Here is a 27,748-nt window from a genome sequence, read left to right on the forward strand (position 1 = left end):
TGCATTACACAGGTTGAGGTAATGAGAATAGTTAGCAAGAATAGTTGCTGGTTCTCAGGATTGCTTGGGGTATATAAAGAAGCCCCTGAGATTAATAAACTTGTCTGATGAGCTTGACACTTCAATGCTCTCAGATCCCCTGATCCCAATCTCTCTTTGTCTTTCATTCCCAATACCTTTCAGGTCCATGACTCTGACACCCTCATATCAAAACTCCAACTCTGTCCTTTGCCATACCCTTTATCTGTGAATCCCCACCCACCAATGGGTGGAGACCCAATGCCCTAATGATGTGGCCCAATCAAAGCCCTAATCATAACTCAATCATGCCCATGTACAGATGAGATTACAAGCATAATACAATATTTCTTTTTTGAATTCATCAATTAAATCAAACTGCTACATCATGCAAGCTCAATTTAGCATAAGCCTAAGGTTTTAAGGTATCAACAGATCTTAGGCTCTATCCTAAAGTTGGCAATTTATACAAAACTCAAGTACTGTTGAAATCAAAGTTTGATTTCCTTTCATTAGGTTAAAACTTATTTTTTTCTACCATAAACATCTAGGAGCACACTATAAGGAATCCTTTAAAGATGCTGTTTTTGAATCATTAAGCCTTTTAGGACTTCTGAAGATCAATCAAATGATACACTCCCTAATTTGTTGAAGACCAGGAGTTTCTTTTTCAAGTGCACACCTCAAATGGTTGTCCTTGGTTAATTCAAACATTCCCCAAGTAGCCACTGCAAACTCAAGTCATCCTTGGGGAGATTCACCCATGTATTCAGAAACAAATATGAACTGGTGCCACAGTGAGAAAAGGGATATGAGAGAATTTTTCAGGAAAGAATAGAGATTTAGTGTTGGAAACTGAGGCACAGTGGCCTCTCAAGGAGAGATGTGCTGTCTCCATGCTAGTGCTGTCTCCATGGCTATGGTTGCAACCTAAGAAATGTGGTAATTAAGAGTTCCTGGCAAATGGGATGAAGCTGTTAAAGGCTGAAAGAAAAGATGAGCACATACCTTTTGTAGTGAATAGAACACTTGGACTTTGTACCTTGAGATAAGATTTTTAAAATTCCTTAGACTATGGGTAATGCTGATAGTTAACACTATCAGTGTTAGTTAACACTATAGTGTTGCTCCTTAATGTCACATATGCTTTGTTTGTGCTTATTGGCACATAGGCTACCTTTGCCTGCTTCCTGGCACATACAATAAAGTTGTCTGATGAGCTTGAGGCTTCAATGCTCTCAGATCCCCTGATCCCAATCTCTCTTTGTCTTTCATTCCCAATACCCTTTGGGTCCATGACTTCAACAACTGGTGCCCAACATGGGGCCTGAAGAAGTCAGTGAGTCTTCCAAATCAGTATCGGGAACCACAGAAAAGACCTCATCAAGGGTCATGTGACATCCAAAACCGAGTGAGTTGTCTTCTTTTAAGTAACATTTTCTGCAAAGTCATCAGGGTAATGGGTAATCAAACGGGATGTGTGGAAGCATAGTCACAAGTGTTAGGGAAAGTTAATGGGGTGCCTGTAAAAAGCTATGAATTACTAGAATTGTTAGCTTTAAAACAAAAGCATTGTTACTGGCTTCAGCCTCAGCAAAATGTTTTAAATTTGAAACAGTGGAGATGTGTAATGAAAACTTTATGAAGAGCATATCAAAAAAGGGAATTCATTCCATTATCAGTATGGGCCTTATGCCATCAGATAGAGGCAACTTTAGATCCTTTACAGTCTGAAGAAGGAGAGAAAAATGAAATTACTGTATTTTCTAAGCCCATAATTAAATTTGAAATGAAAGAAAGTAAATTGGGACAAGAACCGGAGCTTGAGGTGCTCAGTATAGTCTTAGTAGTAATTCAAAAATGTGTGTTAATGGTCTGTCTAAACTTCTAAATAAGAGCTTAACTACATTTATGCTACTCAAGTATCTTAACTGATTGCTGATAACTAATAAAAATGTTTCCAAGCACAAGGTTGCATGTTACAGGCAACATGGATTCCAGAAGAAATCTTACCTCTTAAAAAGTAAAATCTAAGATGTTATATAACAGAAAACTTAAAAACAACTATACCAAGAAAGTAAGAATTATGAGTCAATTGTAAACTGTATGTTTCTGTTAATGTGTTGTAATAGTTTTGTGTTTGTTTGTTCAATGTCAGTGTATATTTTGATACCTCCAGATGGTGATATAAATTAATGTAAAGAGCTCTATTCAAATGGCCAAATATTATTAAATAAGCACTTATATTAATACATAAATTTAAATGTTAATAAGATCTATACATTGATAAAAATTGTAAGTCTATTAACAAAATTACTATAAGTCTTTTAAAAAATAGCTTTCACCTAGATTGAAATGAAAAGTTTATTTTTCTTCACAGGATAAAATGAAGTATATAAAACTTAAATGAATATTTAAAAGGTTAAAAGTTTGTGGGAATGCTGCCTGAAATTTAATAAATTTTTTCCTAAAAGGTGTGTTTTGTCCTAAACAGAATGGCTAATTTTCATAAACTCTTGGAACTTAAATTCATGTGGCAAGTTGTAGAAGGTATTGTGGTAATTTTAAGTAAGGGAATGTGTTCTGTGAAGGTAAAATTTGTCTTCAAATAATATAATTACAGTCTATATGGTTATAAATAATTATAAGAAGTTTAATGAAGCATTGTTTAAATTAAGGTATTTAAATGGCTAATTCCAAAAAGTAATTATTAAATAAAAACTGAATTGATAATAATAATAAAAAATAATTTTACAACAGGAAAACTTGTCAGCAGCCAGCCTCCCCTGCCAACTTGCTTCCAGGGGACTGTTTCTAGTATTGCATATTACTGAGTATTTAAAGTGAAGGAACGTTCATTATTTTAACAAGCTTGTTTGGTGTTGATGGTGATTATATGTTGTAAGAAGTTTGCCTGGTAACTTAATATGTAGAATATATGGAATGTATTTTTATTGTTAAGGAAAAAGGAGATGATTTTGTCCTAAAATAAAATAACTGGTTACTAAGAAAATGTAAAATGTGGAAATAAACCTGAATAAATACAGAAAGTGCAAAAGGTTTGTGGAAAAGAAATTTTTATGATTAAAGTTAAATAAAATTTGATGGGTCTGTCTATAAAGTTTTAAAGGGTTTAGGCAAAGATAAAAATTTTGTCCTTTTTCAAAGTCTCTCATTATTAGTCTGTTTTGGTAAAAGTTTCCTGAATAATCAGTATACAAAGAAAGTGTTTTATCAAAATAGCTTCTTTGGACAAAGAAACAAGACGCAGTAAAAAGACACAGAAAACAGACAACCAGGGGAGGAGAGGGGAATTAAATAAATAAAAAATAAAATAAATCATTAAAAAAATAGCTTCTTGTGCTTTAACCTCATCATTTCCTCAGTGTTTAAAGAAGGGTCTTATCGCTTTTAAAGGAAAATAATGTTTAAACCTGCTTTCTAAAAATCAGATCTTGAAAAGTAGCTTTCTTTTTCAAACTAATTACAAGAGATTTGTTCTTTTACCTTGAAAGAAAAATTAAAGTAACAGTTAAGTTCATTTAATATGTTATAAGTTGAGTGTTTTAAAGTGTTATAAAATTAACAAGAGTTTTTAACCCCCTGTTAAAGTTGTATGAGTAAAAGTTTCAAGTGAGTACTTAAGAGCATATAAATTTACCAGTATTTCAGCATTAAACAGAAGTACAATGTGGTTAATTATGGTTTTAATTATTATAAAAAGGTGTGTGTCACAGAAACAACCTCCTATAAATTAAAATAATAACATTGTAGTATGCAGCAGTCTCAAATATTGCTAGTTTGTTGCAAGAAGTTAAGGTCCAGCTGTGTCATTATCACTTTGTTTTAAAACGTGCTAAGACTTTCTTTAGTAATTCCTTAGGCAAGTCAAGCCAGTCTGCATTCTCCTACCTGTAGAAAAGTCAACAATGGACTTTTGCAGTACCTCTACAAGGCTGTGTGTATATCCCAACCATCTGTCCTGGCAGGTGATAATAATCCAGCTGTGTAAAATCAGTGGCTGAAACTCTACTGATGACATTATGTTAACCAGTAATCCTTTTTTCAGAATGAAAAAAAAACATCAGAGACAATAGTATCTTATCTTAAGAGCCTGAACTAAGCAAACAATTGGGACAGGCTGCAGGGTCCCTGATGCTCTATCAAATTCTTCAATGATGTTTAGTTTGGTAAAACAAAACTATAGCCTGCTGTAATTGATAAAGTACAATGTTTTCTCACGTTAACTTAGTTTGTAATATTGTTAGAATACTGAAAATCTTTCATCTCTTAGTCTCAAATATTAAAACCATTGTATGTAATAATTGAGAAAAATCCTTCATGAAAGTAGGAATACCTCCAGCAAGCTGCTTTTAATAATAATAAAAGGAAGGTAAATTGTGGACATTAACTTAGCCTATGAATTGGATGTAGCAAGCACCCATAGTGGCTTTGGGTGGTGTTTGTGGCAAAAGCAAAATTCTAAACAAGTACCCCTTGGGTTTTAATCACAATTCTGGAAAGATGTCAAAAGCAAAACATAAAAAGGAAATTGTGTGCAGCATAGGAAGTCCTGCTAAAAGTGAAAGACTTAACCCAATAGTGTCTGGTCACTCTAAAGACTGCCATCCCTATCCAGGGGTAGATTGCAAATACTAAAAACAAAACAGAAATGATGGACTGTTATAAATCACCCTCAGATTATGAAAAAACATCCAGGTGACTGTCATGTCCCTGCCACTCCTCTAACATCCCTTTTAGGACTGTTAACACAAATGCCTTTATAAAAATCTAGGCCCTACCACTGAAACCTGAAAAAAGGGAGAGTGACTCTACCAGAAAGATTAACATCATGAGTACCAAACCTTATGGTGACTAACCCAGCAGTTCCAGCTGCCTGTTACTTGCCAACAGCTCATAGACATCACCCATAAGTTCCTTCATGTTACAGCCAATGACTTACATCAGATCCCTCCTGCTCTTGAGAGGAATCAGCCCTTAGATAACATGTGGCAATTGCTACCATGCATCACATTAACTTTACAAATTCTGGAACTATGAACTTACAGCTTGTGTCTGCCTATGGACTTTGTGACTTTGGGCCTTTGTGCTCTCTCCTTATGCTAACATTACAAAAGAGAATAGATACCAGTCCCTTGGACTAATGACACTCATAGTCATAACCTACAAAAGAATTTGTGGAAAATATTTCTTGGAATTGCCCCTACTTATGAATGGTTTGGAAATATAAATAAGACAAGACAGTATTTGATGCTTAAACAGACATATCATTTTAAAGCCTGTGTTAGAGATCTATTTGTTTTCATAACTGATAAGATAACTCTTAAGAATGACTCAGTGTTTTATGAAAATGGTGCATTTGTATAGTCTATCAGAAAGTGTGTTGCAGGATGAAGAAACAATAGTAATGGCCAGAAGAAGAAAATGCATCTGGATACCAGTGAGAATGATGCAGATTTGGCAGTTATCTTCTGAAAGTCAATTATTGCTACATAAGAATTCTTGAAATGGACTAAATGCTTTATTGGGCTGCTTATTATAAGTATTTTGGAACTGATTGGAATCATTACAGCTGCTGCTACTGCTGTGGTAGCTTTACATAATCAGGTTAATATTTAGAATCTGCTGTTTTGCATATTGGAGATCAATTGTATAATTTAAACTTAAGGTGATTGAAATGTAATTGGAATGAAAGTAGTTTCTGTATAACTCCACTTGCCTATAATTCATCTGATATAGAATGGAAAAAATTAAGACTCATTTATTAGGCCATAAAAGTATTATCTCTCTGAAAATAATTGAATTACAAAGGAAAATATTAGAAATGTCTCAAAATCAAATTCATGTAACCAATGATAAGGATATTTTCTCAGATTTGATTTCACATATTACAAAATTTAACCCAGTTAATTGGTGGAAATCACAGCATTCCTGTCAGCTTTAGGAATAGGGTTAATCATATTTGTTCTGTTGCTCATGATTCTCGCCTGTGCCAGACAGTGCTTTCAAAGAAAATTGCAAAGTGTAACAGCCATGGGACATGCAAATAATCAGGTGCTAGCAAAGGCACTTCAATAATATCCCCAAGTTGAAGAGCTTGACTGGTATTCAATGACAGGTAAGACTCTCAGAGGAGAGCAACCTAAGATAGGAATGGTCACCTCGACTAAAACAAAAAGGGGGAGATGTTGGAAACTGAGGCACAGTGGCCTCTCAAGAAGAGATGTGCTGTCTCCATGGCTATGCTTGCAACCTAAGGAATGTAGTAATTAAGAGTCCTGGCAAATGGGATGAAACTGTTAAAGGCTGAAAGAAAAGATAAGCACATACCTTTTGTAGTGAATGGAACACTTAGACTTTGTGCCTTGAGATAAGATTTTTAAAAATTCCTTAGACTATGGGTAATGCTGATAGTTAATACATGTTGCTTCTTAATGTCATGTATGCTATGTTTGTGCTTATTGGCATGTAGGCTACCTATGCCTGCTTCTTGGCACATACACTGGGGTATATAAAGAGCCCCTTGTAAACAATAAAGTTGTTTGATGAGCTTGAGGCTACAATGCTCTCTGATTCCCTGATCCCAATCTCTCTTTGTCATTCATTCCTGATACCCTTCAGGTTGGCAACTCCGACAATTTAGATTATGAAGTCCCCATGATCAAATAAAGGTTCCAAAAATGAAAATTTTATAAAGGTCTGTATTAGTCAGATTCTCTAGGGAAACAAAACCAACAGAGGATATCTGTAAATAGTTTGAAGTTTTATAAAATTGCCTCATGCAACCATGGCAATGCATAAGTCCAAATTCTTCAGGGCAGGCAGCAAACCAGGGGTTCCAGTGAAGGTCTTTGATGAGTTCCCAGGAGATGCTAAAATAGAGATAGGACATGCCTTAAACCAGTAACACTTCCTTATTATATTTTCTAAAGAGATTTTTCAACATCATAGTTTCAACAACATACCTGACAATTTCCTGTGTTCACATGATACCCCTTAATCCTTCCCGCAATTCCATGGACCATCTGACCCATCCTCCCAACCCTAGGCCCCCTGAAGCCTGCAAAGCCCAACCCAATAGTATCCCTATGCCTCTGTCTTATTCCTTCATTGCACAACTACTTATCTCCACTTTATCATAGATTTTGCCTGTGTGGGCATTGGCTGACAAACTTTCTCTCTTCCCATATTTTCTGTAAGCCTATCTTCCAGTCTCTAGCTCTCTGAGACAGCTTGATTTGCTTAATTCTTATCAGGTACATCATGTAGTATTTGTCCTTCAGTGCCTGGCTTGCTTCACTTAACATAAGGTCCTCAGGGTTCATCCATGTTATCCCATGTGTTAGTACTGTATTCCTCCTTACAGTTGAGTAGTATTCCATTGTATGTATATATCACATTTTGTTTATCCATTCATCTGTTTGATGGGCATTTGGATTGATTCAAACTTTTGGCAAATAGTGAATAATGCCACTATGAACACTGGTGTGCATGCATCAGTTCGTGTCCTTGTTTTCAGTGCTAGGTATATACCCAGCAGTGGAATTACTGGGTCATATGGCAAATCTATAGCTAGTTTTTTGAGTAACTACCAAACTGTCTTCCAGAATGGCTGGATACTTCTACATTCCTACCAGCAGTGGATGAGGGTTTCCATTCCTCCACATCCTCTACAGCACTTATAGTCTTCTGTTTGGTTTTTTTTTTTCATTTTTTTAATTCATTTTGTAAAAATATTACATTCAAAAAATATGAGGTCCCATTCAACCCCCCCACTCTCACCCCACCATTCCCCCCCCCCCAGCAACACTCTATCCCATCATCATGACATATCCATTGCATTTGGTAAGTATATCTCTGGGCATCGCTGCACCTCATGGTCAATGGTCCACCTCATAGCCCATACTCTCCCACGTTCCATCCAGTGGGCCCTGGGAGGATCTACAATGTCTGGTAATTGTCCCTGAAGCACCACCCAGGACAACTCCAAGTCCTAAAAACGCCTCCACATCTCATCTCTTCCTCCCATTCCCTGCACCCAGCAGCCACCATGGCCACTATTCCAACACCAATGCCACATTTTCTCTGTGGACCTTGGATTGGTTGTGTCCATTACACCTCTATGTCAAGAGGAGGCTTAGATTCCACATGGATACTGGATGCAATCCTCCTGCTTTGAGCTGTAGGAACTCTAGGCTCCAAGGTGTGGTGACATTCTTCAACTCCCTGTTAGCTGAGTGGGGTAAGTCCAATAAATCAGAGTGTAGGAGTTGAAGTCTGTTGAGGCTCAGGGTCTGGCTATCATATTGTCAGTCCAGAGATTCAAATCCCCTAGATATATCTTAAACCCCAGCACAAACTACAATTCCAGTAAAGTAGCATGAAAGGCTTGTGAAAAGAGATCACATCTGAGTCCAGCTCCATCACGCAGAAACACCAGCTCCAAAGAAGGGCCAACTGGCATGGCAGTGAACCCCATCTGCCATGACCATAGAACCTGTGGGTCTCTTTAGCCCTCAAAAGAACCAATACCTGGGGTTGTATCTACTTTATGTGTCTCTGAGACTCTACTCAGGTGTACATAAGGGCAATCCTTCTGACATCCTCCAGACTTTTTTAGAGACTCATAGCCGTATAAACTCATTTGTCCTTCCCATTTCCCCCTTACTTTAGGTCAAACAGCATTTTTAACTCCTGTTATTGTATGTAGACAGGGATATTCTGCTGGTCCACATTGAACCTTTAATTCAAGGTCATTTTCTAGTTTCATCATCAGTTGGTACTTGGTAGTGATCCCTCAGTGCCAGGGAGGCTCATTCCCAGGTGTCATGTCCCACGCTGGGGGGAAGGCATTGCATTTACATGCTGAGTTTGGCTTTGAGACTGGCCACACTTGAGTAACATGAAGGCTGTCAGGAGGAAACTCCTAGGCACAGTGCTGCTCTAGGCCTTGTTCTTATTTCAGGCATATAGGCTCACAAGCATAGTCATTAGTATCAGGGGCTCACTGTTGGACCCTCATTCCTTCCTGGTCCTTACTGTTGCACCTGGGGGACTGCCACTGCTCCCCTAGGGACCATGAAAGAGCCCCCCCCAGCCAGTAACCCAGTACCCCCCCAGCTGTAGTTTTTAATTGTTTCCACTATGAGTATATCCAAACATTACCATGCACCCTGGACATATGCCCTGTATAACTCCCTGTCAACAATATATCACCTGTCAATAACATCCTATACCAGTATTCCTGCGCTGCCATTGTTGAGCCACTCTGTGATCCAAAACTTCCTGAAAAGTGAAGCCCAATATAATGTCAGGATCCCTTACTAGTAAAATGGAATATAGCGATGGGTTTAAAGGTTAGATATAGATATACGTACTGATTTGGAAAAATTCTACATCCTATCTTTTTCTTTTCTTTTTTCCTAATGATTGAGCTTCTCTTCACAAGAGCCCTAGATCACAGTAATTCATATATACAATATACAGTACTCCCACACATCCACCATAAAACCTTTTCCCTTCCACAGCAATATTCTTATAACTTATTCATATCATATTTACTTAAACTGATGTACAGACTCTGAGACAATAGCTTTCAAACAAGGTGACATCTGTGCTTACATTGTGGCCCATTGTGCTTACATTGTGGTCCATACTTTAGGATATACAGTTTTCTAAATTTTTAGTTATCCTATGTTTTACATTATAGTTTACATTATTAGTCTGTCATCCCCTATATGTTTATGGTGTAATATTACATGTTTTCTATCCATCCTTGTGTACTCTCGTGAAACTCCTCTCTTACCCCCACATTTACCTTGGTTCCATCCATTCAACATCCATTTTCCTCTCCCCTTGGGGCCCACAGTGACAGCCAACCTCCATTTCCCGAGGAGCCACGTCCAGAGATACTTGCAACAGTGTTCAGGGCCTGACTTGCTCAACTGCCCTAATGCCCTGGGAGCCACCCTTTCTCTCAAGAGATACAGTTCCCTCTATCTGATGGCATCAGTCCTCCCCAGGATGTGGGTCCACCCCCACTCTCACTACTTGGGTCTCTACCCAATGGTACAACCCACTCTGGCAAAATGAGTATTCAGACATTCCCCAGGAGTCCGTCCCGCATCAGACCATCCCCTCCGAGCATCCTATACAGGTAACCCTCCTAGTTATATTTTGATACGATTTTCTCAACATTTTACTCTCAACCAACACCTGACACTCTCCTATGTTCGTATGTTGCCCCTCCCTACCCCCAATTTTTGGGCAATATTACCCATCCGCCCAGCCCCAGCCCCCCTCAAACCCTCAAAGCCCCACCCAAAGGCAACCCCTTGCCCCCATTTTATCTCTTCCTTGTGTTCATACTTACTGCCAGCTCATCATAGATTCCACCCCTGCAGACGTCGACTCAAATCCTTCCTCTACCCCCGATTTCCTGTAAGCCTATCTTCCAGTCTCTAGCTCTCTGAGGCAGTTTGCTTATTTCATATCATTGAGGTCATGTAGTATTTGTCCTTCAATGCCTGGGTTGCTTCACTCAACATAAGGTTCTCAAGATTCATCCATGTTATCACGTGTTTGTAGTGTATTTGTTCTTACAGCCGAGTAGTATTCCATTGTATGTATTTATCACATTTTATTGATCCACTCATCTGTTGATGGGCATTTGGGTTGATTCCAACTTTTGGCGATAGTGAACAATGCTGCTATGAACATTGGTGTGCATATATCAGTTTGTGTCCTTGTTTTCAGTTCTGCTGGGTATATACCCAGCAGTGGTATTGCTGGGTCATATGGCAAATCTATGGTTAGTTTTTTGAGAAACCGCCAAACTGTCCTCCAGAAAGGTTGGATCCTTCTGTATTACCACCAGCAGTGGATGAGTGTTCCCCTTTCTTCACATCCTCTCCAGCACTTATAATCTTCTGTTTTTTTAACAGCTGCCAATCTAATGAGTGCAAGATGGTATCTCATTGTACTTTTGATTTGCATTTCCCTAACAGCTAGTGATGTTGAGCACCTTTTCATTTGCTTTTTAGCCATTTGTATTTCTTCTTTGGAAAAGCGTCTGTTCAAATCTCTTGCCCATTTTTAAAATGGATTGTCTTTTTATTTTCAAGACACAGGATTTCTTTTTATATGCTTGATAGGGGCAACTGGCACAGGGTTCACCTGGGGCAGGCTTCTAGGGAGTATGTGAGTGCTTATTTTGCCATACTGTGTTATATCAGTGGGTGGAGACCAGCACAATGAGTGAGAAGGTGTTATACCAGGCCAAAAAGTAGGCCTGACATTCTCAAATAGAGGGGAGCGTATCTCTTGAGAGCTGGGTGGCTCCCAATGGGGGAGGACAACTAGTGTGTCAAGCTCTCAGCATTGGTGCAAGTATCTATGAATTTTGTCTTTCAAGCAATAAAACTTGGTTGTCACTGTGGGCCCCAATGGAAAGGGAGAGAGGAATAGAATGGAATGAAGAGGGTTTAACTGGTGGCAATGGAAGTGTTCTGCATGATCCTGCAATGATGGATACAGACCATGTTAAATTTCACCAAAATTTTATAAAAGTGTATGGTCTAAAATGTAAACCATAATGAAACCATGGTTAGTAGCTATGTATCAATATTTGTACATCAGTTGCAGCAAATGTGACATCCACGTTTAAAAAGATCATTGCTAGGGAAGGGGGAAAAGGGTTTGATGTTGTGTATATGGGAGTTCTATATATTCTAAATGTGACTTTACTGTGATCTAAAACTTTTTTGAAAACATCATTTTAAAAAAGGATGCAGACACAGGAATAAATGGAAAAGATTGCCTTGCCACTCTACATATAGAGCAACACCTAATACAGTGATGAAAGGCAAAAAGTAAAAAAAAGTTTTGAATCACAGAGGGGTTCAACTATGGCAGAGGAGGAACACTATGTAGGATGTCATTTAAGGAGGATGCATGGGTGGGAGGGAGTTTTCCAGGACATGCATATAAGTTATAAACATATGTTTGGATGTTTGTTGGGTATTGACATAATGGGTAGAGTTTCACATGATAACAGAGGGAGTGCTGCCCATTTTAATTGTTCTAAAGTGACCCTGCTGCTACATACTACTGGTATACAAGATATCAAGAAGTACAAGAATGAAATGAAACCACTGTCTATGATCTGAGCTTCCTGCCACTCTGAAGTAGGTCCATATAGTTTTCTTGTTTATTTCTGTAGGTTAAAATAATATATTTTGCCTGATTTCAATAACTTATAATTTTTGAAATTTGTCTTATGACTCAGAATATACTCTTTTCAAATATTTCATACACACATGCAGACATTTTATTCTGCAGTTCTTTGGTAGAGTGTTTTATAAATATCTTTTGGTTCTGCTGTTGATTAGATAGGTCAAGTCTTCTCTATATTTTTAATGACTTTCTGCTTACATTCTATTATTTTTTAGGGTGAGTTTTGAAATAGCCAAATAAAATTGTTGATTTTTCTGTTTTTTCATTCAGTAGTAGCAACAGTTTTTCATGTAGTTTGAATTAAACAATATATAGTCTTGATGAATTGAACTCTTTTTTATATTGAAGTGTTTCACTTTATCCCTTGTAATTTTCTTTGCTCCAAAATATGATTTTTCTAATGTTAACACAGTCATTCCAAATTTCTGTTTTTAGATCTTTACATGAAAACCTGTGTTTATAAATGTAAAGTGGGTTTCTTATGGAAATAATATAATTGGTTCTGCTCTTTTAAATAAAATCAACCTCTTCCTTCTACCTGAATTTTACCACAAACCAATAAATTGCTCTAACAAAGTCCATAACAATTGTGCTGTCTCAGTATACATTGAAGGGACCACCTGCAATTTCCCCTGTCAGAGTCCTGGATGAAGTTCTACCCTCCCCCACTTCAAGCCCAACTGCCCTCTGCCCCTCCCCCCTGTAGAATGTCTGAGTGCTCCGTTCTAGTCCTGTTGAGATTCAAACTTCTCCACCCTTTCCGTGGAGTCCTGAGAATCTGTTGGCAGCGGTTCACTCTCAGGGCGTAGAAATGAATCTTGTTTATGTGTGATGAATCTGGACTCAGATGGGATCTCCCTTCATAAGACTTTCATGCTAATGTGCTGGAGGTGCAGTTAATGTTGGGGTTTAAGATATACTTAGGGGATTTGAATCTCTGGACTGACAATGTGATAGCCAGGTCCTGAGCCTCAACAGACTCCAGCACCTACAATCTGATTTATTGGACTTACCACACTCAGCTAAGATGGAGTTGAAGAAGGACAACCACCACACCATGGAGCCTAGAGTGATTACAACTGAAAATGGGAGGATTGCATCCAGCATCCATGTGGAATCTGAGCCTCCTCTTGACATAGAGGTGCAATGGACACAACCAATCCAATGTCCACATAGAAGAGGTGGCATTGGATTGGGAAAAGTGGACATGGTGGACGATGGGTATGGGGAAAGGCAGGAAGAGATGAGAGGTGGAGGCGTCTTTGGGACATGGAGCTGCCCTGGATGGTGCTTCAGAGGTAATCACCGGACATTGTAAATCCTCACAGGGCCCACTGGATGGAATGGAGGAGAGTATGGGCCATGATGTGGACCATTGTCTATGAGGTGCAGAGGTGCCCAAAGATGTACTTACCAAATCCAATGGATGTGTCATGATGATGGGAACGAGTGTTGTTGGGGGGGGAGAGGGGGGGTGGGGGGGTGGGGCTGAATGGGACCTCACATATATATTTTTAATGTAATATTATTACAAAGTCAATATAAAAAAAAAAAAGAAATGAATCTTTGCTAGAGGTTGTCAGATAGTGGTGGTCCATGTCCAAGCATACCGAGGTGACTTCAAAAGGTAAGCACTTAGGATAAGGTGTTGTGTTATCAGGGTCCCTGATATCCTTCAAATCCATATAAATTCACATTTGACCCATCTTCTTGGAACAAGATTTGAGATGAATCTTGAGGAAGGAGAAATCACTGGACTCCACCAAGAACCTCTCACCTGGAAATTGGTGGGGTAGGTTAGAAAGCCAAGACTTAGAGTTGAGGAAGGGGTCTCCTTAGAGGTACATTTAGATATGTGAGAGGGCTACAATAGGTATGAGAAAGTTTGGATGCAGGAAGAGTTTCTCTCTAGAAAAAAACCACATAACAAGTTCATTAAATGGTAGTGGGTTTATGTTGTGTGGTAGTGTAGAGAGGCTTGTCTCCACCCTTTGTCATTACTTCACGCACCTGAGAATGTATGATTTTACTGGAAGAATATGACCTGGGGTAAATGAGATCCTATGGGGACAGTTAGAATCAATGGTCTAACGTAAAAAAACTTTTTGGTAGAGTTCATCGTGGCCAAGTTAGCAGAGAAATATCCTGTCTGTCTGGATATATCCAGGCAGCCTGGAAGTTACTCTAACTGTCCCAGCCCAGAGCCTCTAAGCTCCTACCAGCCCAGAGGCCTTTTGCTTTCACTCCTGGCAAATGTTTTCTTTGATTCAATGTGTCCAGGGCACTTGTGGTAACTTTAGCTAGTTTTACAGATCGGGTTTACCTGGATTTTATGACTTTTTCTTAAACTGTGTAAACTCAGGTGTTCAACCAATTCATCTTCTCTAATTCCTCACGGTGAACCCTCAGCTCTTCATTTTAAAGTTGAGGTGAAGATGTTGCTCATAGTCCATGAATAATTCATGGTCATGGAATAGATAGTGGCTGCTATTTGTTTTCAGTAAAACACTCAATGAAGGGTGGTTTCTTTCTGAAGAGGGGAAGGAGAAGAGATACAATTAGGTATATGTTACTCTATCACCAATAGTGCTAGAAGTAATAGTAGTATTGGTAACAGTCTGAAGAGATGATGCAGAACATAATCTTAAGAATTTTCCACCTTCATAACTACCTTGTGCTGCCTAGAACTTACCCAAAAGAACATCCCTTATCTGCTCATGAGCATGCTGAGGGGTATTTTTCCCAAAGAATTCCTTGACAACAGCTCTTTGGTCAAGAGGCTGACTGAATGCCTTCACCAAATATTGAGTCTGGCTGAATTTCTGGTAGCGATTTCCTCAGAGAGGGGCTGTCCTGATAGCACGTGCTTCTTTCTCCTTCACACTCAGAGGTCTGGGAGCCTCACTGAATGGGAGCAAGTTCTCTTATGGGAAAACCCTGATCTGGAGTTCTAGAACCTAAAATCACTAGAGGGACAGGTGCTATTCTGAATTTCCTCCACCTAGGTGCCTGTTCACTTTTTGAAATTCAAAGCTCTGCTCTCTTGACATATGCATGGCCATTTCAACAGAACGGCATGCCTGTTCCAGCACCACAAAGAAGAAACACGTCTCTCAGTGAGAAGGTGATTTATTGCAAATGCACAAGCAAGGAACTGGGATAATCTTCCCAAAACCAGTTCAAAGTGAGAATGGGAACTTGAATTTGTATAGGGAAACACCCAGGGGAGAGATGAAAAGAAAAGCAAGTCCAAAACAAGAAACAAGTGATGACTTTAGACCTTCCAGGGGTCTTGTGAGGAGGGTACCTGCAATTTTCCAGTCCTGTGTTTTATCTCAAGCATGTTAAACTCACAATCACTCAGTTTCTGTGATTTATCAGTGACAGTTTAGATTCAGGTACTGGTGCTTCTGATGCTATTCTCTGGTTTTGCCTTCAGTTGATATTTCATTCTTCTTGTTCCTGTAACCGGAACTGGGAAGGTCTGGTTGATGTCCTCTTAGGAGCTAAGGAGAAAGAGTAACTATTAAGATTGGATTAAGAGAAAGCTATCTTAGTTATGTCTGCATAGATCCAGAGCTGCGTAGGTGAAGAAATTTTTAATAAGCACTTTTTCCAGCTCTCAATTTCCTAGTGAATAAAGGACAGCTCCAGATAGCCTCAAGAGTGTTGCCTTTGTGGCCTCTAAATCCACTCATTTTCTTGTCTCGACAGCATCTCCAGTGCTGGGACCAGACAAGACCATGAACTCTGGAGTCTCCCTGTATCCTGGCACTGCCCTGCCAATCCCTTCACCCATTCCTGGCCCACCGCCCCCACCTCCCTGGGGGCAGCACCTACCCCCATCTTTCCTTCCTGGCAGCTCTCTGCTGCTGCCTGCATTCCCCAGGCCACAGTTGGTGACAGGAAGTGGGGGCCTTGTCCCCAGTGGGACTGGAGGTGAGAAGATCATTCTTCAAATCACAAAACTACAGGGACCAGCAGAGCCCCCTCCTACTCAGCCCTTTGTCCTTCCTCAGATGCCCCACATTTCAAGTGACCCAAGGATCCTCTGTGGGGGTGCTCAGCATGCCCCTCCTGGGATCTTGAGGGTCTCTTCTCTGGAGTCCTTGATCCCAGCCTCAGCTGTGGGGTGCACCCAGTCTGCTGAGGGAGGCTGGACCCCAGGCCTTCCTCCTCAAGCTCCACCACCAGCTGCCCAGATGACCCCAGTATTCCTCCAGGGAATGCTTTCTTCAGGCCACAGGAGGCCTCCATGGAGAGAGGTCCTCCCTCCAACCAATCCAAGGATGACTCCTGTAACCCCAAGAGTGTTACCCAGAACTTCCAATGTTGGCAGTGCTTCAAGTCCCTGGCCTGGAGGCACATTCGCCTAAGTCCTGATGCTGAAGCTCTTTCCTGCTTTCTCATGTGAGTGGCTTCCTTTTGGAGACACATTTGACTGTTTTGCACCATTCAGATACAGAGGACTAGGGGATGGATACCCCAGGTTAATGTCTCCAGAATTTCTTGACAGTAGGTCATGAGGAGAGAAGATCTATTTCTGGTTTATGATTGATTTTCAGGTGTCTTATCTCAATTGATACCTCCCTCTATTGGGGGTCCAGCCATTCTCTACTTTGGTATCATTATCCTAGTAACCATTTATATAAAAACTAACAATCCAAGGGGTGTCCTGACATTGAGTGAGGAGCCATGATTTGAATTGAGGTGTGACTACAAACACCACACTCTTCCCCTTGCACTCTACCTTCCAGCACAAGATTTGAGCATCTGTTGTCTAGAGAAAGCAAAATCCACAGCAATCAGGCAAATAAGTCTAGTTTTTCCCCCATACACATTGTTCTGGAGAATCCCAGTTAGAACTGGGAGGTGGTAAAAACTGTAGAGTTGTGAAGTACTTGGCTCCAACTTGATTTGTAATCCTGGAGAGGTTACCTCACTTGGTAACCTTATCTGTAAGGGTTTATTCCATTTATTTCAGAGTATTGCTTAGATGTTTACCTGAGCTAATAGACAAACTACTTCATAGACACAATTTCTCATGCTTTCCTACCTTACATGATAACTAGTCTTTTTTCTTTTTATTGTAATTCTTACTTTTTTAAATTGTTATATTATTTTAGGATTTTGAAAGGACAAGAAGAGCAAAAGAGCTCACAAAAGGCAAAATTATCCTAACTAAAGAGTGTGAATGAATGATTAGCAATGTGGCCCAAGTCCATGGGCTGTTGTGACTGTGAGGCAGAAACCGTGATGGTAATATTTTCCTCTTTTCACACCGTGAACTGCCATCCGTCTCTGCTCTGCACTGCCCCCAGTAAAATTGTGTCAACCGCAATAGAGCCTATATCAAATAACAAGACACTTAATTTTTATTTACACAATGCTTTTCGATTTTTGAACTCCCAAAAGTATCTCCTGCCCCAGGGAAGAATTCAAGGAAGTCCCCCAAATTTCCAGCTGAAGAGTCTTAATGATTCTCCCACATTCTTGAACACTCTTGGAGCAAACTCTCAAATGCAGGCAGCAGCATGATCTTCTGTATCTTGAGGCAGCCCGTGGCTGTCCATGGGCATGGGCTTTAACAACTCTTGGCTTTGCATACTAACTCCTCTTCATATTCTTTTTTTTTTAATTATTTATTTTTAAAAATTACATTAAAAAAATATGAGGTCCCAATCAACCCCACCGCCCCCACCCCCCACTCCCCCCACAGCAACACTCTGTTTTCCAAAGCACTCATCACCTAATAGTCACCTGGGAAGTTGTTTACTTAGCTTTGGCCCCTGGGAATAGGCCCGGAATCTCCTTGTAAAGTGCTCTCCCAGTTCATTCACTACACAATGCCATTGAAGATACAGAGGGAAGTCAGAGATTCCAAAACAATCATTTCATTGTTGTTCCTTGTATTGATATTCAATATTCGGTCAGGGATCATACAAGGCAGATGTACTTAAAATCACAGGGTGGGAAACGGACTTTGGCCCAGTGGTTAGGGCATCCGTCTACCATATGGGAGGTCCACGGTTCAAACCCCGGGCCTCCTTGACCCATGTGGAGCTGGCCATGCGCAGTGCTGATGCGCGCAAGGAGTGCCGTGCCACGCAAGGGTGTCCCCCTTGCGCAAGGAGCCCCACGCGCAAGGAGTGCGCCCGTGAGAAGAGCTGCCCAGCGTGAAAAGAAAGTGCAGCCTGCCCAGGAATGGCGCCGCCCACACTTCCCGTACTGCTGACGACAACAGAAGCGGACAAAGAAACAAGACACAGCAAATAGACACCAAGAACAGACAACCGGGGGGGGGGGGGAATTAAATAAATAAATAAATCTTTAAAAAAAAATCACAGGGTACACATAGAAAGGAGATCATGAAGGGGCAGATGGTGGATAGATGGGATGGGGTTCAGGTGATGTTGGCTGGGTAGTATCAGGAAGGGGTAGGAGAAGGTGCATGTAGAATATTACTGACAAGGGGGATTTTAGCCCAGTGCTTCGACCACTGGCCCATTCGAAGCCTACCATGATCCTGGAAGAGGGACCACAGAGGGCCGTGCAGGAGTGGTGGCACACAAGCAAATTTGATTGGATGATCTACTACGACATGGCCTCAAAGTGATCCAGGGATCCTTGTTAATTTGCGAGGTTTTGTGGCTGGGTGTGATTGGGGAGGATGAAGCCAGGCAGGGGTCTTGCTTTGTTGCTGGTCAATAGAAGGGATACTTAGAGAGGGGGTGTCAACTAGGTCACTCTTCCCTGGAAATTGAAGGACCAACTCCTCTGTGCAGTCACTTTCACCTTTAGTACTGGACGTTTTTTCACCTTTCTTTCATAGGATGCTCAACCCTTCTCTGACACTGCGTCTGCAGATGTCATGAAATTGAAGGTCTTAGGATGGGGTTGAGGGTAATTCCTACAGATTCTGATGACTTTAAGCCTCTAGGTTGTAGGTACTTTGCAGAGGTGACATGCTTTACAAGGCATGTTTCTGCCTGTCTGGGTGTCTGGGCAGCTGGAGCCTATTGGCATAGAACTTTGGGACCACCTCTCCTCACAAGATCATGTCCAAATGGTTCCCTGTCATTCCAGATGAGTTATGTTGGATGAGGTTGGTTAGGGGAAGCCAGGATCTCAGATATCCTGTGAACAATTTGTTCAACTGCATGTTAAACTCTTGGCGAAAACACAAAGTAATAACAAAAAAAATTAAACAGGACAGCATTGGAAATTGAATCCCCTCCATAATGTTTCCTTCTACTTTCTTTCCAAGCATTATTTCACCCCATGTCTTCATTCAGTTTACTGGTCCAAGGCTCTAGGATTCTTAGACCTGGGCACTGACCCCTCCTTTATTTATATTAACATCCCAGATACCAGCACGTCATTACTGTCAGCTCATCAGCATAGTTTTTGCTGACATCCTTGACTTGGGGATGATGGCCACCTTTGTGATCCTGTCATGTACCACAATGACAAATTTAATTCAAGAACCTATATCAAGATTGTTGAAGCCCATTCAATCCTAGTTAAAAGAGTGTATAGTCAAGCAATTACAACTTGTAGACCCAATTTTGAAAATCTGCCAAGTACCAAATTGATTCATTTTTTTCACATTCCCCTTAAGTGATGATGCTTTGCTGTAGGTGAATGGATGATGTGGGGACCTCATGAAGTACCCCCAAACTGTGGTTGTACTGCCAGGAGTAAAACCCCTCTTGGAAAAGCACTTATCCAAGACCCTGATAGCTCTCCCAAGACACTTAGTTTCCCCTATTGTTGGTGATGATCTCTTTTTGTAGGCATCGCAGTGGGCCAGGCCACCTTGTCAACACTGCCTGTGCCTTCCTCCCATGCTAGGTTCAGGGAGTTTGAAATTGAAGAAGAGAGGCAGATTCAGATGTTGGAGGAGAGGAATGGTTTCCAGTGCCCTCCACCTCCAGCCCCTCCAAATCTTCATCCACAGGTGCCCCCAGGCACTATGGAAGGCCAGAAGCCAGGTATGGCTTGTCACATTCCAACAGAAGACTAGGTGCAAAGGGGACTGAGAGAAGGCAATAAGACTCATGAGCTACATTTCTTTCAAGATTTGCCTTCTGTATTTCCAAAGGAGAAATCCATCGAGAACCTAGTTTCTCAGTTACCCTTTGTCATGGGCTAGGTCAATTTTGTCAGCTGTCATACCTACACTCTCATCTTGACTGTCAAAAGGGACATATTTATATAATATTCCTGATGATGAGGGGATGGATGAAGAGATAGCTTTCAATATCACAAGTTCCTCTTTTTCTTGAAGAGAAACTTTCTCTAAGATCATTCATCTTTTAAATTTTATCCTATAAATGTTCATGTAGTTTCAGATTAGCCTGAACCAAGTGGAAGTATTTTCTATCCCTCAAATATTACTCTAACCAATATATGGTTGGAAAGTAAAAGCTGGAGATTCATTCCACTTTTACTTCTTGACCTCTGTCCCTACCTTTAGTGTCCAATCCAAAAAAGTCTGGGCCCAAGGCCAAGGTTTCCAGCCAGAGGCAATGCAGACAGCAGTGGGCTCTGAAGACAAAGGCCCCCAAGGAGATCCCACCCAATGCCATAAAAGAGTACATTGACCTCATGGATGGGCTGGTGGGGCCTTTGCACTCAGCCTCTGAGGGGGAAGATGGAGAATGGGAAGAGGAAGAACATGGACAGCAAGAATGTGATGGAATCCATGCAAACCCGGATCTCCTCAACTACATCCACCAGCTGTGTGCAGAGGAAGACTTCATCACCAAGGTGGGTGGATTTTAGGAGAGGTGTCTAGCAGAGTCCTTGTTAGAGCACTGTCAGATGTTCAGGCCTGTGCTTCTTTCCCAGTCTGTTGATACTTGGGCCTATTCCTTATCTCCTGAGCAGTGTGCAGTGGGTACATGTATGTATTTTTGAGTCTTTGTGTGTGTGTGCATGTGTGATTGTCTCTATGTGTACCTGGTGGAGGTCATCATCCAAAACATCCACAGATTGCAGATTGAGGTGCAGTGTCAGTGCTTTCCCTCCTGCTTCCAAAACCGACAGGTGGCTCCTTCTCAAGTGTGCTCAATCCCCTTTTATTACTGTTCCCAGGTGGAGGCTGTCATTCACCCTCGATTCCTAGCAGAATTGCTTTCCCCAGGAGCACATGTAGAATTCTTGTCCCTAACAGAGGAGCTGCAGCGAGAGGAAGGACTCACGCCCACCCAGGTAAACCAAGGGTGGGACGGCCTCACAACATGTAATCTACATGACCTTGTCTAACCTACTTTGTCTTGGGCGGCATGGCTTCTGGAGAAAAATAGCGGAAGGTGTGGGGGCAAATGGAGAACCAGTAGGGAGGAAATTATGGAGAGGTATGGGGTAGGTGTGGTTAGGACTGAAAGTTTGGGAACAATGCATAGGAAGATGGGCAGAATAAGCTATAATATATGTCTACAAAACCTACCTCCCTTCTGCTCAAGTGCAGTCATCTTCACCACACATTCAGCCACCTCATATGAGAAACATCTGCAGTTATTAATTGTCTATTTCCTTGACAACAGTTGGTTGAAAAGCATCTGCTGTCCTTGAAAGATGTAGAGGAAAGCACCTCCAAATTATGATATACCTGAATTGGACACAGTTGCTTCCACATGCAAGTCTAGCAATGGTGCAGAGAGTAAAGCTGACCATGGCCAACTTCTGGGGATTCAAGTCAGTACTGATGCCCTACATTGAGATGGCAGAGCAGACAACAGCCTGGACCTCCCTAAAGACATTGCTGTCTCTCCAAGGTGTCAAGACGATCCACAAATCATAAAGAAACAAATGTCTTATCATCACCAACACCAAAGACACTCTTCCCTTAGATTTGGAAGCAGAGATGAGATGGCTCTGCAAGAAACCTTTCCAATAAGTACCAAATCCAAGCCTGCAGATGGGTCCAGTGAAGAGGAGGATGAGGAGCTCCCCAGCCTTGCATTCCTCTTGAAACCACCACATCAACTGCTGTCATGGGGACTTGTCAAGAGTCCCCTTGCTCACTCAGGCCATCACACCTCTGGAATCAAGAGAGCACGTGGAGAATCCCTGTCTGTATCATCTCTGAAAAGAGGTCACAATCAAACTCCTCATCCTGATGCCAAGTCTCCAGACACAGCTTTAGTTGAAGGTCCATCTTCTGCTGGAAGAAAATCCCACCTCATAGCTGACTTTGGGGCTTCGCAGGGGCAAATGTTGGTGCTGGGTGCCAGTCAATCCTCTCACTCTCAAAAAAGAAGGTGTGACCAACTTTTGGATCCTAGAAAGAAGCCCCGATGTGGAGAGTAGGGAGCAGGGGCCAAACTCTCCTCATAACAGACCTTTCATTGTGGACCCCCACAGTAGATTTCCTCTTGCTTAAACCAAATGACTCTACATGCTGCTTCCTGGTCCTACTGTTATTCCTTGGCATTTCTAGAGACTGTGGGGAGGACAGTGAGTGCCTTCAAAGACTTTCCAATATGACTATGATACCCTTGGTAGGGTAGGAGGAGTGGGGGTTTTGGGAGTTTTATAGAAATTTTATATAAACTTAATTTTTATTTAAAATGCTCTCAGTTCTGCATTATTGCATATGTCCAACATTGCTACTTCAGGGATGGTGGGGTGTTGAAGGTGGAGAAATATGGATGGCTGCAGTCTCGGTGGATCCACAGGTGACTGGCCTAGTTCTGCCCTCCTGCTTCAGTCTATATTCTTTCAGCCTGCTCCTGGGAAAAGAGAAATTTCATGGTCTTCCTGTTTAGTGACAAGTTCCCATTGGTCTTTCCTTATGCCTTCTCACAAGCTCTGGCTCCATTGTGGGTGGCCATCAGTGGATGGCCATCAGGATATATTATCTGTATCTCCTAATACTTTCCTCATGGAAAGTTGCTCTTCTACCTTTTTGGTTTCTGGAATATCAGCTAATTTTCTATAATTGATATGTGAGTCAACACCTTCCCCAAGTGTTCTTGTGCTTTCCTTACCTAAAGGATGTAGACGTTGGTGCTTCCATGGTCCTCAGTACATGCAGGCCATGTGTTGTGTGGTTGGCTTGAGTAGACACCTCCAAGCCTGCTTCCCAGGGACATTAAGACTCAGGATTACTAAATGTGTTATTAGACTTGGCCTATTTCTTAATGCTAATAAGGACAGAAAAAGAATGTGGGGTAAAAGAAGATTCACAAGTCCATCAAAATGTATTTGTATGCAATATGATATAGGGATGGAGGATATGAAGTTGCTTTGTGTATTTCGGTACAAGAATGAGTCTTGTCCAAGTAGCTGGGGAGAGATTCATTTTTGTGGCCAAGGGGACTGACATCAGGAATTTTTGGGCTCTTCTGAGGATCACTCCACAAACATTGCTCCCTCTCCTCCCCAAATAATGACTGAAATTTTTATATGGAACACAGGTAGAAAATTACACTCATGTCTAAAATTGTTTCTTTCCAATGAAAGTCAAACCAACTTCATTGTAAAAAAAGAAACAGAAAAATAAATGGTTTGATTTGTTTAGCATGCCGTGGGCTGCCCTGCATGTGCAGGGTATATTTAAGCTGGGAGGAAGGTGGAGAAGGGCTGAGGCACTCAATCACCCCCCTACCTGGGCTCTTGTCCGGGCCCATGGTTAGAGCAGTTAGACAGCCTGGGGATCTGGGATTTAGTGACTAGGATTTGATTCTGGGGGTGTGTGGAGAATTTAGCTGAGCACTGGGTGGACATGTTCTGGACCTGAATTAAGCGGTAAGTGTCCTATGAGGATACAGTCAGGAAAAAAACTTGAGATCAAGGAGATACGGTGCACACCCTCTTTGTACTGAAAGTTTTTTTGTCACCCTCCAATCTCTAATTAACCTCTCAAATTGAGGTGTCCATGGTTCAGTCTCTCGACTCATTCTGTCAGCCCTGACAGACTCTGAGATTCCTTGACACAAACCCTTGTTCCTGGCCAGTGCTGCCTTCTCCAAATTCTAAGTTCTGATTCCTTCCCCATTGACTTTGTGGTTTCAGGCAATCCATGACTTCCAGGGTGTGTCCTCTGGGACAGCTCAGCACACACAGCTGGGGTTGCATTGCAGGGTGGTGTCCCATCACATAGGCGATAAGGTTGCCCTTTTACCAAGGGTTCCGGCACCCATGCTTGCTGCTGGCAAAGAGCTTGGGATAGAAATAGTCACATATCAGGACCCTCTCCTCTTGTCATCTTCACATATTACCCATAATTCTGCCCACAATTTCTCCTTCACCTCTACTTCTTTTTCCAAAGAAAGCAGCATCCAGGGGCTGTCTGCCCTCTACTGTCCTTTCTGTAATGGAATTTTATACTTGGCCATGCTTTCCCCAGCTGATGCCCTCTCTCTGTTCCAAGCTGGACCTCACGAAAGTGATGTGGGACTCATAGGCTGTATATCACAGAGGCAGTATGATAAGGGCTGGGCACCAAGCAACAAATGTCTAGAAGATTCCTAAGCACCATGTCATGCAGGCTCCACTTGGGTAGAGCATCCTCATCATGTGTTCCCATACTGCTTCTTCCTGGTGTGTAAATCAGTGACCACATCAGTCACTAATTGATAATATATTGAGGGAACAAAAGAGAGAGCCCTTGCTCCATCATTCACTGCTGTATGACTTTGGGAAAGTCACCAAGTCCTTTCCACTCCAAGTTCTTTATTGGAAAATGGATTTAACATAGTTCAGCTCAAAATGTTTGAAATAGTAAATGAATCCTGTTTGTAAGAAACTAGTTCAACTGTCCTGTGGTCTCTCTTCTCAGTCGGGGACAGATTTCACCATCACATTTAGTCCAGGGCTTTTTGGTTTTGCTCTCATGTTTTCACATACCTGGGTGTCTCTCCATCTCCCATCCTTGTTTTGGTTAAACAGTTGACAGCAGGTGGGAGAGTCTGGTGTTGTCCAAACACTGTTCCTTGCCCTATTCCTAAAATGTGTCCCTGAGCCTGCAGAGTGAGGACTGCCTGAAGGGTCATCCTGCCTGAACTTCCTCATTGACCACCATCTGACAACCATTTACCAAAGCCCACCAGAAGGCTTGGCACATACTAGGCTTTATTCCACTGAATTTTTACTTCTTCTCCTGGTTTCTATCTCTTCTTTGGGAACATTTGGAAGGGCAGAGTTTGTGATTTGAAGTGTTGTATATTCTCCCAAGATGGTCAGTAATGGAGGAAGCCTTTGGAGGAGAAGTCCAATTTGCTGCCCTCATGTCTGCTTGATGTTTACAAATTCACACACGCCCCAACCACACATCTTCACACACACACACACACACACACACACACACACACACACACACACACACATTCCACTGTCCACAGCCACCTCACTGTACACTATCAGTGTCCTCCCCAGGGTTTATATTTCATAGTAAACAATGCTTGCAATTGTTTACTCCAGAGTTGTATGTAAATATACAGGTATAGAACTCAATTTTTTTCCACTCAGGATAAAGCCCTTAAGTTACATCCAAACTATTGCATACATCAATAGCGTGCTCCTTTTTTTTTTTTTTTTTTAAGAATCCAATTACATATGTTGAAAGATTAGGTATCAGCCATGGTTCCATTATGGTTTACATTTTAGGCTATAAACCCTTTATAAATTTTTGGTGATATCTAACATAGCCTGTATCCATCATTTCAGGATCATGCAGAACACTTCCCTTGCCCCCAAGTGATCTCCTCTCCCAATTACTCTATTCCTCTCTCCCCCTGCCCTTAGGGCCCACACTGACACCCAAGCTTCACTTCTTGAAGGACAAGATTTGTAGATACTTGCAAGAATGCTGAGGGCTTGACACACTGGTCTGCCCTCCCCCACTGGGAGCCACCTATGCTCGAGAGACACCCTCCCCTCTGTGGGAGAATATCAGGCCTCCCCAGGATGCGGTCATGAAGCCTTCCCACTCATTGTATGGGTCTACATTCACTTATATAACACACTATGACATGATGAGCACTTACACATTCCCTAGAAGCCTGACCCAGGTGCACACTGTACCAGAAGATGCATCAAACACCTTAAACCAGTAACCCTTCCTTATTATATTTTCTAAAGAGGTTTCTCATGATTACAGTTTCAACCACTACCTGACAATCTATTCTGTTCTCCTGCTCTGCCCAACCCTCCCCCCAATTCCTTGGACCATCTGACCCATCCTCACCTCAAGCATCCAAAGCCAGACCCAGTAGTGTCCCTATGCCCCTGTTGTATCCCTTCATGCACAACTACTTACCTCTAATTTATCATAGGTTTCCCCCATGTGGGTGTCAACTCACAACCTTTCTCTCACCAACTATTTTCTGTAAGCCTATCTTCCAGTCTCTAACTCTCTGAGAGTTTGATTTGCTTAATTCATAATGGAGAGGTATTCTACTATATTCTACTGCAGAATTATTGTGACTCTAGCAATGGAAATTATATCATTGATGTGGGGACATTGGTCATGGGAGTTGCTGAAGGCAGGGAGAGGGAAAAAGAGGTGTGATACTGTGGCATTTTGGGGACTTGGAGCTGTTCTTGATGATATTGCAGGGACAGATGCAGGAAATTATATATCCTGTCAAAACCCAATGAATGGACTGGGAGAGAGTGTAAACTACAACATAAACTATAATCCATGCTGTGTAGCAGTGCTCCAAAATGTACTCATCAACTGCAATGAGTGTACCACATTAATGAAAGAAGTTGTCAATGTGGGATGAGTAGGGGTTGTGGACAATGGCGTATATGGGAACCTATTTTTTAATGTAACATTTTGTGTGATCTATGTATCTTCAAAAAAAACTTTAAAAAAAGAAACCATATTTATTGAGCACATGCAGAGTGACAAAGTAGAGAATGTTTAAACTTAAGATAAATGAGCAAGTCCAAATATTCTGAAGGCTGTCATACAAAAAAGTGCGAGTTTGGCTATTCAGAATTTCTTCAAAAGGCAGAACTTAAACTAAGGAATAAATATTAGCAAACAACAGGAGGCAGGATGGTTGTACAAGCATATCACTGATCTAATAGTTTCTTTTCCAATATCATGCACTTTGCACTTACTTTTACCTTCTGCTGAAGGAAGGAGTAACTTAACACTTCTCCTAGACATCTGCATGCTGGCCCATGCAGAGTGCTGATGCCCTCAAGGAGTGCCTTGCCACGCAGAGTTGTCCCCCGCATAGGGGAGCCCCATGCACAAGGAGTGTGTCCCATTAGTAGAGCCACCAAGTGCAAAAGAAAGTTCAGCCTGCCCAGGAATAGTGCCACAGACACGGAGAGCTGATGCAGCAAGACGACACAACAACAACAAATAATAAACACAGATTCCTGTGCTGCTGACAACAACAAAAGGGGAGATAAAGAAGAATATGCAGCAAATTGACACAGAAAACAGAGAACAGACATCTGGGGTGGGGAGCAAGGGGAGAGAAATAAATAAATCTTAATTTTTTTT

The 27,748-nt window shown here is 41.5% G+C and overlaps 1 long non-coding RNA gene across 4 annotated transcripts in view; it reads right to left on the reverse strand.

Annotated features, from left to right (window-relative positions):
• Positions 1–6,789: 6,789 nt before the first annotated feature.
• Positions 6,790–27,748, reverse strand: part of LOC131277393 (uncharacterized) — a 72,171-nt gene continuing 51,212 nt past the window's right edge. For 3 of the 4 annotated variants that reach the window (XR_011648137.1, XR_011648138.1, XR_011648136.1), the window contains exon 5: positions 15,391–15,779. This is a non-coding gene — a long non-coding RNA (uncharacterized lncRNA). Of the gene's footprint in view, positions 6,912–14,596; positions 14,804–15,390; positions 15,780–27,748 lie in introns of those variants that run through there. The other variant, XR_011648139.1, reaches the window with a different exon arrangement.

Source organism: Dasypus novemcinctus (assembly GCF_030445035.2).
Source record: "Dasypus novemcinctus isolate mDasNov1 chromosome 11 unlocalized genomic scaffold, mDasNov1.1.hap2 SUPER_11_unloc_4, whole genome shotgun sequence".
Lineage (NCBI taxonomy): Eukaryota > Metazoa > Chordata > Mammalia > Cingulata > Dasypodidae > Dasypus > Dasypus novemcinctus.